At 43.0% G+C, this 13460-nt stretch overlaps 1 long non-coding RNA gene across 1 annotated transcript; it reads right to left on the bottom strand.

Moving 5' to 3' along the window:
- Positions 1 to 389: 389 nt before the first annotated feature.
- On the bottom strand, positions 390 to 3250 carry LOC142871369 (uncharacterized). The gene is made up of 3 exons (XR_012919617.1): positions 3015 to 3250; positions 2728 to 2821; positions 390 to 746 (listed from the first exon to the last, which is right to left on the bottom strand). It is a non-coding gene; the product is annotated as an uncharacterized LOC142871369 (long non-coding RNA).
- Positions 3251 to 13460: the final 10210 nt, after the last annotated feature.

A 13460-nucleotide genomic window follows, 5' to 3' on the forward strand; every position in this document is an offset into this window, starting at 1 on the left:
TAATTTAGCCTGGGTGACACAAACAGGGAAGAGTGGGAAACCCAAGAGACACACAGAGGACAGAATTATCACCAGAAATTAGCATGTGCTGTGTACAGCAGGGTGCCCTAGGCCTGTAGAACCAAAGTCCACCTGGCAGGAAAAATCTGAGTCCAGGTAATGGTCCAAAATGATGCCCAAGGGATAGGGACACAACAGGTGGTCAAAGCCAGAAGAAGGTACAAGTAACAGCAACTCTGCCTTGACTAGCAAGCACATGTACCTCACATGTAGGAATTAGACAGGTAGAGTCAGCTTCAGGCACAGAGTGAGCAAGGCACTAGCTTACTTTCTTTGCTACTCTTTGGCTTTGACCTTTCCCACGTGTTAGTGGTGTCTCAAGGGTGGCCTTCCTCGAGATTGCAAGATGCCGATAGCAAGTGGAATGGTGACACCCCAAAAGATATGCCCATGCCCTGGTATTTATGACTTTATTTGAGAAAAGGGTCTTTGAACACATAATTAAGGATCTCCAGTTGAGATGGTCCAGATTGACAGGGTGGGCCCTAAATCCAATGGCAAGTGTCATTATAACAGACAGAAGGGGAGACACAGGCACAGAGGAGAAGGCCAGGTAAAGACGGGCAGAGATCAGAGTGACGCAGCCGCTAACCCAGGATTACCTGCAACCACAGAAGGTGGAGGAGGCAAGAAAGGAGGAGCACGGCCATGCCGACACCTTGCTTCTAGACATCTGGCCTCCAGAACTGCAAGAGAATAAGTTTGTTGTTTTAAGGCACCATTTTGTGATAATTTGTGATGGAAGTCTCAGGAAACAAGTACACCTGCTATGCCAGGAAGTCATGAGCTTCCTGCTCTTGAGCAGCCTGGCCCATGCGACTCTCCGGTGGGAGTGAAGAAGTTACTTTCCCGTAACAGGCCATTCTTCACAGTTCCCTGGCTAACATTAGCCCAGCCTTGTCCCTGAATCGGCACGGGCAAGGGGCTCAGACCATGTTGCATGGCTTCCACCCGTCTCCCGGGTGGACTGGGAATAACCACTGGCCACCTTCTAGACAGCGGAGCCTCCCACCCTGCGTCTCCCTCGAGGGTGGCTGGCGCAGACACCACCCGGCCTGGGCCACTCTACACAACCAGTGTGTGGCGCGAGGGAGAGAGGGTCCTTCCGGTTCAGGCCACTGCAGTTTTGGGGTTGTTGCTCCAGCCGACCTAACTAATGTGAGGGGCAGATCGCCGAAGCCATCTGGAAGGACTGGCAGAGTTTTGACAGGGAGATGTGTGAGATATTCCAGGCAGGCAGAACTGCAGGGGCAGGGAAGGACACGGTATGTCCAGGGAAAGGTGGTGGCTGCAAATGCAGACACAAGTGCTGGAAAGGAAGAGAAGAGCCCAACAAGGGAGGGACAAAAGCTCCCCAGGACAGAACTAGGATGTGAGCAGAGAAATTTAGGAATCTGTTGCCAAAATCCGAGCAAGAATGACAGGACCTCACCCCAAAGTAGAGTGGTGAAAATGATGATATTGGTGGTGGTGCTAGTGGTCATAGTTACCACTTATTAAGGCCTCGTTACGTGCCAGGGACTGTGCTGAAGGCTTTGTCTTCATACCCAGGTGGAGAGGGGGGTCGCGGCTAAGGGTTAGTCGGCCAGCGCGGGTACGACATAGCTTAGCACTGCGCTCTGGCCTGAGCACTCCACTCTGTCTCCATAGACTTTTCCCCGCACGCCCTGGCCCGCCAGGAGGGGGGTCGCCCTGAGCTCTAGTGAGGGTGTCACTAGGCTGGTGACCACTGGGAAGGAGATGGACCCAGGGAGGACGAGCCCAGGCCCACAGGGTCACAGTCCAAGCAAGTCGCCCTCCTCTGTCCTGAGAGGAGGTGGGCTGCTCTAAGACCCTCCTTGGGAAGAGGAAGACTGTGCTTCTCTGTTGAGGGGACTGGTGATCTGGTCATGGCTTTGGTGTCCTGAGACACCTTCAAAGAAGCAGACCTGGGGAGATAGCATGAAAACCTCCTGGGTGTCCTTCAAGGTACATTATTCCACAGGGTGGGAATATGTTGCTCCAACGAGAGGCACAGACACAAGCAAGATAAGGGCTGTATTGGCTCCTATCGCCGAAAGGTCCATGGGCAGGTGTGGCTTCAGGCTGAGCTAGGACCCTGGGCTTTAGGGATCAGAAATCCATCCCTCCTGCCCTCAGTCCTTCCTGGCTTTGGATTTTCCCCAGTTGGCATCAAGGCTGACCCTGGTAGCTCAAAGCCATCTTGGTCTTTGCAGCCAGCGATCCCAGTGAAAAAGAGGGTGCCTCTTTCCCAACAAAGTCCCCGCATTGGCCCTCGTTGGCACAGCATGGGCAGTGCCTAGCTCAGCCACCAGGGGTAGGACCAGCTGCACCAAAGGGCATGAACTAAGTATGGTGAAAGGTGGTATCTGTGGCTGGGTTCCCCCGGAGACAGACACCGAGACAGGGTTTGAGGGCAAGTCGTTTGTTTGGGAGGCGATCCCAGAAAGCACTGCAGGCACATGAGGAAGAGAGGCACGAAAGGAAAGGGAACAACAGAGGGTGACTTCCTGAGCAGGTCACAATTTGGGCAGTTGGGACTCAGTTCCACCAACGCCCTCGGGGACATTGTGTAGAAGAAGTTTCGGGGCATGTATTCACCAACAGTATGATTGATCTCTGGTTGAAAACTGCTCCTGGGAGCATTAACTCCCCAGCACGCCTCACCTGCTCCACGCACCTGCACTGAGCATGCTTCTGTGGCCAGAGAGCGCCTGCAGGTGGGTGCTCGCAGTAAGAAGTCATCAGTACATTTGGGAACCTGAGTGTGGAATAAAAGTGGGCAGACCATGGTGGTCTCTGGGGGAAAAGAGGAGGCTCTTGCCAAAAGAAGGGGGCCCTTAGAAAAATCTGTGAGGCAGGCAGAATAAGTATTATCCCCACTTCAGAGAACAAGAAGCTGAGGCTCAAAGAGGTCCCACAGCAGAGCAAGGCTCTGAACCTGGCTTATATACCTCCAGTCTCCTTCCCCTGTTGCTGTCCCACGTGTGACTGAAGGCCCTGGCAGGAAAGTCCTCGCCCAAGGGATTTGTCCCTCCAACTCAGAGCCACATTCCTTAAAGACTCTCCCCGTGGTCCTAAACCTTCCCCCAAATCCAGACCTCACATGGGGTCTGCTGTCAGGATGGTAAGGGGACAGAGGGAGGGGAAGGCGTGGAGCCCCCGGCAGCCAAGTGCAGAAAAGACTCAAAAGAACACTGAACAGTGACCATGACAGCCAGTCACTAGGAAGCCTGGGGAACAATGTCTCGCAGAGTTTCTAGAAGTGTCCATGTGATTGGTTTCACAGTCACTCTATTGAACATGTTTGCACTGTGTCTCTAGAAGGCAAAGTCTTCTCATATTCTAGAACACAGAAACAGCTGCTCCCCTGGACACTCACACTGGCAAATTGCGCAACTCCCTAAACCACATCACCCCAACAGCTCCAACCATCCCCCAACATTGGTATTCAGAGTGTAGATGTACCTCAGTTACAGACAAATAAATTATAATACTTGCATACACCTGTGAAAGTTTGTGGCACACTCCTGTGCCTTTCTATGTTGTGGTAGAAGTTTAGTGTATCTGTGGTCCCCAACCCTGGGCCGGCAGCCTGGTACCGGTCCATGGCCTTTTAGGAAATGTGCTGCCCATCACCGTCTGAGGTCCACACCATGCCCGATCCAACAACACCCCCCAACCCTGATCCCTGGTCCCTGGAAAAATTGTCTTCTATGAAACTGATCCCTGGTGCCAAAAAGGTTGGGGACCACTGTGAGTATATCTTTGGCTCTGAACTGTCTGGGCGTGAATCCTGGCTCTGGTGCTTCCAAGTTTTGTGATCTTGGGCAAGATCCTTAACCTCTCTTGTGCCTTTGTTTCCTCATCTGTAAAAAGCAGATAATAATAGTGCCTACTACTTGGATTGTTTTGAATACTAAATGAATGAATACCCCCCCACACACATATGTGTATATATATATATATGTGTGTGTGTGTATATATATGTGTGTGTGTGTGTATATATATATATATATATATTTTTTTTTTTTCTTCCAGACAGAATCTCACTCTGTTGCCCCAGCTAGAGTGCAGTGGGATCATCACAGTTTACTGCGACTTCAAACTCCTGGGCTCAAGCGATCTTCCTGCCTCAACCTCCCGAGTAGCTGGGACTACAAGCATGTGCCACCATGCCCGGCTAATTTTTTCTATATATTTTTAGTTGACCAATTAATTTCTTTCTATTTATAGTAGAGATGGGGTCTCGCTCTTGCTCAGGCTGGTTTTGAACTCCTGACCTTGAGCAATCTGTCCGCCTTGGCCTCCCAGAGTGCTAGAATCACAGGCGTGAGCCACTGCGCCCGGCCTTGAATGAATACATATAAAATGCTTGAAACAGAGCTTGGCACACGGTAAGTGTCCAATAAATGTTACGTATTTTGTATTATTATTAATGAATGAGTGAGTGGGTGGGTGAGTGGTGTGAAAAGTGCCTGGCCCTAAAAGAAAACTGCTATTAGCAGGAGGGGTGTCCTGTGAGGGTTCCTTAAGATTTCTCCTTGTTTTTATTCCTGCACCATCAATCTTTGGTGCACTGGCTGCAATGAAACGTTACTGCTGTTTCCCTATCCAGATGTGGCCAAGAGATGCCAGGCTGTGGAGTGTCTTGCAGAGAAGTTTGAGATTTGCTTAAGTTTCACCCTAAAAGGAAAGAGGGTGGGCAGCCTCCTCCAGGTCAGCCAGGGTCACCAGAGAGAAGGCAATGACCAGCTGCTGTCCCCATCTCTGATAACTCGAGAGGAAACCACCCTGAGCTGAGAGTGCAGGATTTAGGTTAGCTATTGGATCAGACATGCTTTGAGGTCTCCTTCCCTCAAAGCATGTCTGAGAGTCTTCATGAGAGTCTTGAAGATGAGCATAGAGATGTCTCCTATTTCTGGTGCAGACAGCCAACTGTATAGCTGAGGTCTTCACCCTTCCTAACTCTAGTTATCTTGCTGAAACTTGCTTGGCTTATTTTCTTGTGGGGCAGAGGAATCTCCTTATTTTATTTGATCATCACAATAACCCTGTGAGATAGGTACTATTTTATCTATATTCCAGAGTTAAAGAAATGGAAACACCAAAGACGTTAAGTAACTTGCCTGAGGTCACCCAGCTATTAAGTAGAAAAGTCAGGTTTCAAACTCAGGTCTGTGCATCTGATTCCAGAACCCATACTCTGAACTACTGTCAACCAGTAGCCAAAGAGAAGAAAGAACATCTGTAACTCCCTTGGTGCCAGCCTGCAGGGATCTGCTCAGGAGCAATCAGGAAAGAGCTGCCTAATTCACACCCTTAACTCCCTGGCTGCTTCAATTCTTCCCTCAGGCAGGTTGCTAAGAGATACAATGTCCTCAGGAAAGAGGGAGCCCTAAGTTTCCCCAGTTTTGTTAATGTGAGAAAAGATCAGAGAGTTTCCCCAAACAGTTCTGAGTTGGATGACCCAGGGATGGTTGGAGATGCCATGGAGCAGAGAAACAAATACAGAAAGAAATCAGTGTCGAGAAAAGCTAAATTCCCAGTTTGCCAAGGCCTGGCTCTGCCTGGCACAGCCTTGCCAGGGTTCAGGGAGGAAACTGCCTTGGGCACCAGAATCCACGTGCCTCTGCTCCCTGTCCCCCTCCCTGTCCTGCTCAGACACCCCTTCCCAGCCTCCCCAGCCTGCCCAGCCCCTGATCAGAATGCAGCATCACAATGGGCTGTTTTTAATCCTTGCTAGATCTCTTTTATTTTTTTCTCCCTTTGCTGGGCTTCCTGGGCTGTAATTTTTCCCTCTGTGTCATCCATCACAGACACAACCGTCGCTTGTGCAAATTAAAATGCACCTCAGAATAATAAAAAAGGGGCTTTCTTCCCCCCTCCTTTTCCTTCCCAGCAGCAACTCCTCAACACAAAACATTTGTCTCTGGGCAAGAGCAGGAGCACTAATTAACCCTGTGTGTGCCACCACCAGGCCATATAGTCCCTGCAGCTGTGTGCCAGCAGCGATCGGGGCTGAGGGGCAGCTGGAGAGTGGCAGGGAGATGAGCCTGGTTCCCCAGACTTCACCGCGGTGCTTACCATGTGCCTGGCACTGTCCAAACATTGCCCCTTTAGTCCTCCCTACAACCTGTGGAGCAGGAACCATTATTATCTTCATTTGTAAAATGCAGGAACTGCGGGTGGTTAAGTGACTTGACCAATTAGTCAGTTTCAGCACTGTCTGACTCCAAAGTCCCTACTTTTGCTACTCCAAGTGTGGTTACACACGACATTTTGGGCTGGATGACCCAAGTGTGGTTCCATGGACGTGGTCCACATGATACCTTGGGCATCACCTGGAAGTTGTTAGGAATGCAGAATTTCAGGCCCTAACTCAGACTTACTGAATCAGAATCCACATTTTAACAAAATACACAGGCAATTCATGTGCACATTGAAGTTTAAGATCTGCTCCCCGTTCCTACCACCTTGATGTCCCTTTTTTGACTTGCCAAGAAAAGCCCTTTTCTGGCGATAGATTAGGAGATTCCATGGACTCAGTTCAAGCATCACCTCCTCCAAGAAGACAGGACCCAGATGGACCTGACCAGGCCTTTCTACCTGGGCCTATTTCCATCACAGTAAGTGTAATAGGTGTTACTTATTTACCTATGTGCCTGCTTCACCTCTGCATGGTGGTTCCTTAAAGCTTGAATTGGACCTTATTGCAATGCCACTACAGTGCCTGGCACCTAACCAAAAAGGCTGACAGTAAGTCTTTATGTGCCTGTGTCTTAATGCTCCTGAACACACAAACACACACATACACACACACACACACATACACACTCACACAACCATATACACTCACACTTTTTTCTAATTATAAAAGTTATACAGTAGGACTTTTGCTTCTGGGAATATGGAGTAGACATACTTTTCTCTATTACTTCCACTAAGGATAACTAGAAACCCTGGAAATTATATAGAAAATAATCCTAAGAAGACTCTGAAAGGTGGAAAGAAGGAGGCAGATCAGCTACGGAGATAGGACCCGAGAAACAAGATGATGGTGAGTTCTCTGGGTTCCCTGTTTGCCTCATCTACCCTAAACTTGAAGCTGAAGAAGCCAGCAACCTAGAAATGCTAATAGGCACAGATTTTATAAACCCCCCAAAAGCCGGCTCTCTCTAGCCAAAGGATGGGGAAAGGGTGAACCTAGCAAGACAAAACTTTTAGAATATAACTGCACTATTCTAGTTGAATACCACAGAAAAAAACTCATTCCATATCCCCACCACCACTGGCAAAGGGTAAGTGGGGAGCCAGGTTGTAAGGAGGCACTTTAATCCCACCACCAGGGTGGTGTGACAGAGGCCATGTAGGGAACCAGGACTTTCATCCTTACCGGTTGGTATTGAGGCTCCTCACTCCATGATGTCAGTGGAGGCCACATGGAGGGCAGTAAGGAGGCACTCCTACCTTTCTAGCCAGGGATACCTGGTACCATCCAGAGAGGTATCTGTGGAGGCCTAACAGGGGCCAGAGCTCCCAGCCCCACCCAGAAGTAATGAGGAGCACTGTCTCCCACTCTCACTTGGCAGTATCAAGGGAGCACCCCTTATTCCCCTACCAGAGTGGTGCCAGAAAAAGGTAGTGAAGATTCAAATAAGAACCAGTCTCCTAATATAATACCCACAACATCCAGGTTTCAATAAAAAGTTATTGTACCAATACCCAGGAAGATCTCAAATTGAATAGAAAAAGACAATCAATAGATGCCAATGCCAAGATGAGAGAAATGTTAGAACTAGCTGACAAAGTTTTAAAGCAGCCATCATAAAAATGCTTCAACAAATAACAAACACACTTGAAACAATTTCTCAGCTAAGAAATTAAAAATATCAGTAAAGTAATAGAAGATATAAAGAAGAAAAAAGTGGAAATGTTAGAACTGAAAAGTATAACAACAGAAATTTTGAAAAAACTCAATGGATAGGCTCAATAGCAGAATGGAGAGGACAGAGGAAAGAATCAATAAACTTGAAAATAGAACAGTAGAAATCACCCAATCTGAACAACAGAGGAAAAATAGACTTTTGCAAAAATGAACAGCATCTCGGGGACCTTGGAACTATAACAAAAGAGCTAACATTTGTGTCATCAGAATTCTAGAAAGAAAGAGGAAGGAGGGTAGAGCTGAAAAAGTACCTGATAAAATGGTTGGAAATTTCCAAAATTTTGTAAGATATAATCTACAGGTTAAAAAAGTTGAGCAAACCTCAAACAGAATGAACCTAAAGAAATCCATATCAATATGCAATATACTCAAACTTCTGAAAACTAAAGACAAAGAAAAAATCTTGAAAGCAATAGAGAGATATAACACCTTATCAATAGAGCAAAACCAATTTATATGACAGCAGATTTCTGATCAGAAACCATGGACCAGAAGGAGACGGCACAACAGGTTTAAAATGCTCAGAGAAAAGAATCATCAATCAAGAATCCTATACCCAGCAAAAAAATACCCTTCAGGAATGAAAGGGGGAAATTAAGACATTTTAAGAGGAAGTAAAACTGAGATCATTTATTGCCATCATACCTATCCTAAAAGAATAGCTAAAGGAAATTCTCTAAACAGAAAGAAAACAATAAAAATAGGAACATAAGGAAGAAAGAACACAGTAAGGAAAAGTATGGATAAATACAATAGACATTCCTTCTCCTCTTGGATTTTTCTAAATTATGTTTAAGGGTTGCAACAAAAATTATATAACATTGTCTAATGTGGCTCTAAATGTGTGTAGAAGAAATATTTAAGACAATTATATAATAAACAGAGAAGGGTAACGGAGCATAAAGGGAGGTAAAGTTTTTACACTTTATTTGAACTGATAAAATGAAGACTGTGATAAGTTATGTATATGTAATGTAATGCCTACACCAACCACTAACAAAACTATACAAAGAGATACACTCAAAAAATTATAGATAAATAAAAATTTCTAAATAATATTCAAGTAACCCAGAGGAAGGTAGGAAAAAGAAAACAGAAACAAAACACAGAGAGAACAAATAGAAAACAAAAGCTTAAGCTCTAATATATCAATAAATACATTAAATGTAAATGGTCTAAAGTGCCACTTAAAAGACAGAGATTGGATGATTGGATAAAAAAACATGACCCAAGGGCTGGGTGCAGTGGTTCATGCCTATAATCCCAGAACTTTGGGAGTCTAGGAGCTCAAGACCAGCTTGGGACACATGATGAAACCCCATCTTTACAAAAAATAAAAAAAGTTAGCCCAGCGTGGTGGCATACATGCACTTCTAGTCCTAGCTACTTGGGAGGCAGAGGTAGGAGCAATGCTTGAGCCCAGGAGTTCAATGCTACAGTGAACTATGATCATGCCACTGTACTCCAACCTGGACAACAAAGTGAGACCCTATCTTAAAAGCAAACAAAAAACCATGACCATATGCTATCTATAAGAAACTCACCTGAAATATATTGCTATGGATAAATTAAAAATAAAAGGATGGAAGAGACATGCCTCATAGTTACTAATCTGAAGAAAGCAGAAGTGTCTTTATTAATATCAGATAAAGTAGATTTTAGAGTAAAGAAAATTACCAGAAACATAGAAGTACATTACATAATGATAAAAGGGACAATCCACCAAGAAGACATGGCAATCGTAAATGTGTATGCATCAAATAACAGAGCTGCAAAATATGTAAAGCAAAAGCTGACAAAACTGAAAGGAGAAAGAGGGAAATCCATAATTATCATTAAAAACTTCAATACCCCTTTCTCAACAATTGATAGATCAACTAAACAGAAAACCAGCAAGGGTATAGAAGAACTCAACAATACCATAAATCAACAGAATCTAATCAACATTTATAGACTACTCCATCCCACAAAGCAAAATACACATTCTTTTCAAGTGTCCATGGAACATATACCAACATAGACCATATCCTGAGCCATAAAATAAGACATTTAAAAGCCAAGACATTTAAAAGAGTTTTAGAATGTGTTATCTGACTAAAATGGAATCAAACTAGTAATCACTGACAGAAGGATAATAGGAAAATCTCTGACTACCTGGAAACTAAACAATATACTTCTACATAGATCAAAGAGGAAAGTCTCAAGGGAAAAAATTGAGCTGAATAAAAATGAAACTAAGTATATTAAGTCTTGTAGTATGTAGCTGAATAAAAATGAAACTAAGTATATTAAGTCTTGTAGTATGTAGCTAAAGCTATGCTGAGAGGGAAATTCACAGCATTAAATGCTTATATTAGAAAAGAGGAAAAGTCTTAAATCAATAATCTAAGTTCCCACCTTAAGATCCTATAAAAATAAGATCAAAATAAACCTAAAGCAAGCAAAAGGAAGAAAATAATAAAGATAAAACAGAAATCAGGGAAATTGAAAACAGAACAAAATTAAATCAATGAAAAAAGGAGCTACTTCTTTGAAAATTATTACTAATATCAATAAACCTCTAATAAGACTGACAAAGAAAAATGGAAGAAAATGTAAATTGCTACTACCAGGAGTGAAACAAGGGATATCACTACAGAAGCTGCAGACCTCAAAAATACAGGAACAAATCCACACACATAAATTTGATAATTTAGGTGAAATGAACCCATTTCTCAAAAAGTACAAAACACCACAATTTACCCAATATGAAATAATTTGAATAGCCCTATAACTTTTGAGGAAATTGAATTTGTAAAAACCAAAAACAAAACAAATAAACCTCTCAAAATAGAAATCTCCAGGCCCAGATAGTTTCACTAGAGAAATCTACCCAATGTTTAAAGAATAATCCACACCAATTCTGTAGCAATCGAGAGTGTGCAATTGGCAGAGGGAAAGACACATAGTCCAATAGAACAGAACAAAGAACCCAGAACTAGACCTGCCACAAACACGCCCAACTGATTTCTGATAAAGGTAAACAAAAGCAGTTCAATGGAGGAAAGGTAGCCTTTTTGACAAATGGTGCTGAAGCAATGGATATTCATAGACTTAAGAAAAAAGAACAAAAAACAAAATGAAGTTCAACCCCAGTCTCACACCTTACATAAAAATTAACTCCAAGTGGATCATGGCCTTAAATGTAAACTGCAAAAGTATAAAACTTTTAGTAGGTAACGTAGGAGAAAATCTTCAAGATCTAGGACAAAAGGAAGAATTTTTAGACTTGACACCAAAAGCACAATCCATAAAAGTAAAAATTAATAAATTGGACTTCTTTAAAATTAAAAAATTTGCTCTGCAGAAGACTTATTGAAGAGGATAAAGAGACAAGCACAGACTGGGAGAAAACATTCACAAAAACACATATCTGACAAAAGACTAGAGTCTAGAATATATAAAAAACTCTTTCAACTCAATAATAGTAAAAAGGAAAAAAAAAAGCAATCCTATCAGAAAATGGGTAAAAGACATGAAGATATATTTTACCAGTGAGCATAGCAAAGGGCACATAAAAAGATATTCAACGTCATCAATGCTAGGGAAATGTGAATTAAAACCAAGATGAGGTGCCATTACACATCCATTAGAATGGCTAAAATAAAAATTAATGACAATTCCAAATGCTGGAGAAGATGCTGAGAAACTGGTTAACTCTCACATTACTGATAGGAATGTAAAACAGTACAGCCACTCTAGAGAACAGTTTGGCGATGTCTTAAAAAATTAAATATGCAACTACCATATGGCCCAGAAATTGCTCTCCTGGGCATTTATCCCAGAGAAACAAAGACTTACTTTACACAAACCCAGTACCTTAATGTTTATAGCAGCTTTATTCATTCATAATGGCCAAACACTGGAAATAACCCAGATGTCCTTCAAAGAGTAAATGGTTAAACAAACTGTGGCCCATTCATGAGATGGCATACCACTCAGTAATAAAAATACACAAAATCTGGATGAATCTCCAGACAATAATGCTGAATTTTAATGAGTCAACCCTAAAAGTTTATATACCATATTATTCCATTTCTATAACTTGCTTCAAATGACAAAATCGTAGAAATAGAGAACAGATTACTGGCTGCCAGGGGTTAAGCAAGGGTTGGGGGTGGGAAGGGAAAGAGTTGTGGCTACCAAGGGGCAAAAACATGAAGTTGAGAGTGGAAACATTCTGTGTCTTGACTGTATCATTGTCAATACCCTGGCTTTGATATTGTACTATAATTTTACAGGAGGTTACTATTGGAGAAAACTGGGTAGGGTGGGAAGGGTTATACACAATCTCTGTTTTCTTTCATCTTTTATTTTTTAGAGACAGGCTCTTGCTCTGTTGCCCAGGCTGGAGTGCAGTGGCATGATTGTAGCTCACTGCAGCCTCCAACTCCTGGGCTCAAGTGATCCTCTCGCCTCAGCTTCCTGAGTACCTGTAACTATGGGAGTGCGCCACCATGTCCGGCTAATTTTTAAAATTTTTTTCTAGAGACAGAGTCTCACTGTGTTCCTCAGGCTGATCTCGAACTCCTGGCCTCAAGTGATCCTCCTTCCTTGGCCTCCAAATCTGTTTTATTTCTTATAATTGCATGTGAATTTCCCAATTATCTTAAAAGTTTATATTTTTAAAATTATACAGCAGCAGTATGGCTGACTCTTCCAATGAAAATAACATTGGGCCCACCAAGGATAATCTCCTCCTCTTAAGGGCAGCTGATTAGCAAACTTAATTCCACCTGCAACCCAAATTCCCCTTTGTCCTGTAATCTAACATATTCCAGCCTCCAGGGATTGGGAAATGGACATCTTTGGGAGACCATTATTCTGCCTACCACAATGCATATCTAAAGAAATAAAAGTTTTAAAATACAAGCAGGGAATATGAGAGCATAAAAAACAATTGAAATAGAAATAAATAAAACAAATGGAACTTATGGAAGTGGGAAACATAATTAAAGTCTTGATGGAAGGATGAAACAGAATATTAGACACAATTAAAGAGAAAAAATACTAATACTATGAAGGATAGATTCAAACATTTTTCAGCATTTATCTTAAAGAGACACAGACATGGAAAATATGAAAGGGACACAAAATGGCAGAGGGTAGAACAAGTAGGTCTAAGGTAAGCCACCCTGGAGTCCCAAAATGAGACTAGGAGAAGGAGGGAGAGGCGATGTTTGAAGAGTTGGTGCTGGAGGATTTCCCACGGTTGTTGCAAGACATCAATCCTCATATCCTGGCTGTCCAACAAACTCCAAGTATAATAAATTAAAAGAAATTCATATCTAAGACATTACAGTAAAATTACAAAATGTTAAAGATAGAGATTTTTTTAAGCAACCAGAAAGAAAAGACAGATCGTGCACAATAGAATAGAATGGGGCTCTATAGCTCATTTATCAATAGCAAT

This window comes from Microcebus murinus, chromosome 6, assembly GCF_040939455.1.
Source record: "Microcebus murinus isolate Inina chromosome 6, M.murinus_Inina_mat1.0, whole genome shotgun sequence".
Classification (NCBI taxonomy): Eukaryota; Metazoa; Chordata; class Mammalia; order Primates; family Cheirogaleidae; genus Microcebus; species Microcebus murinus.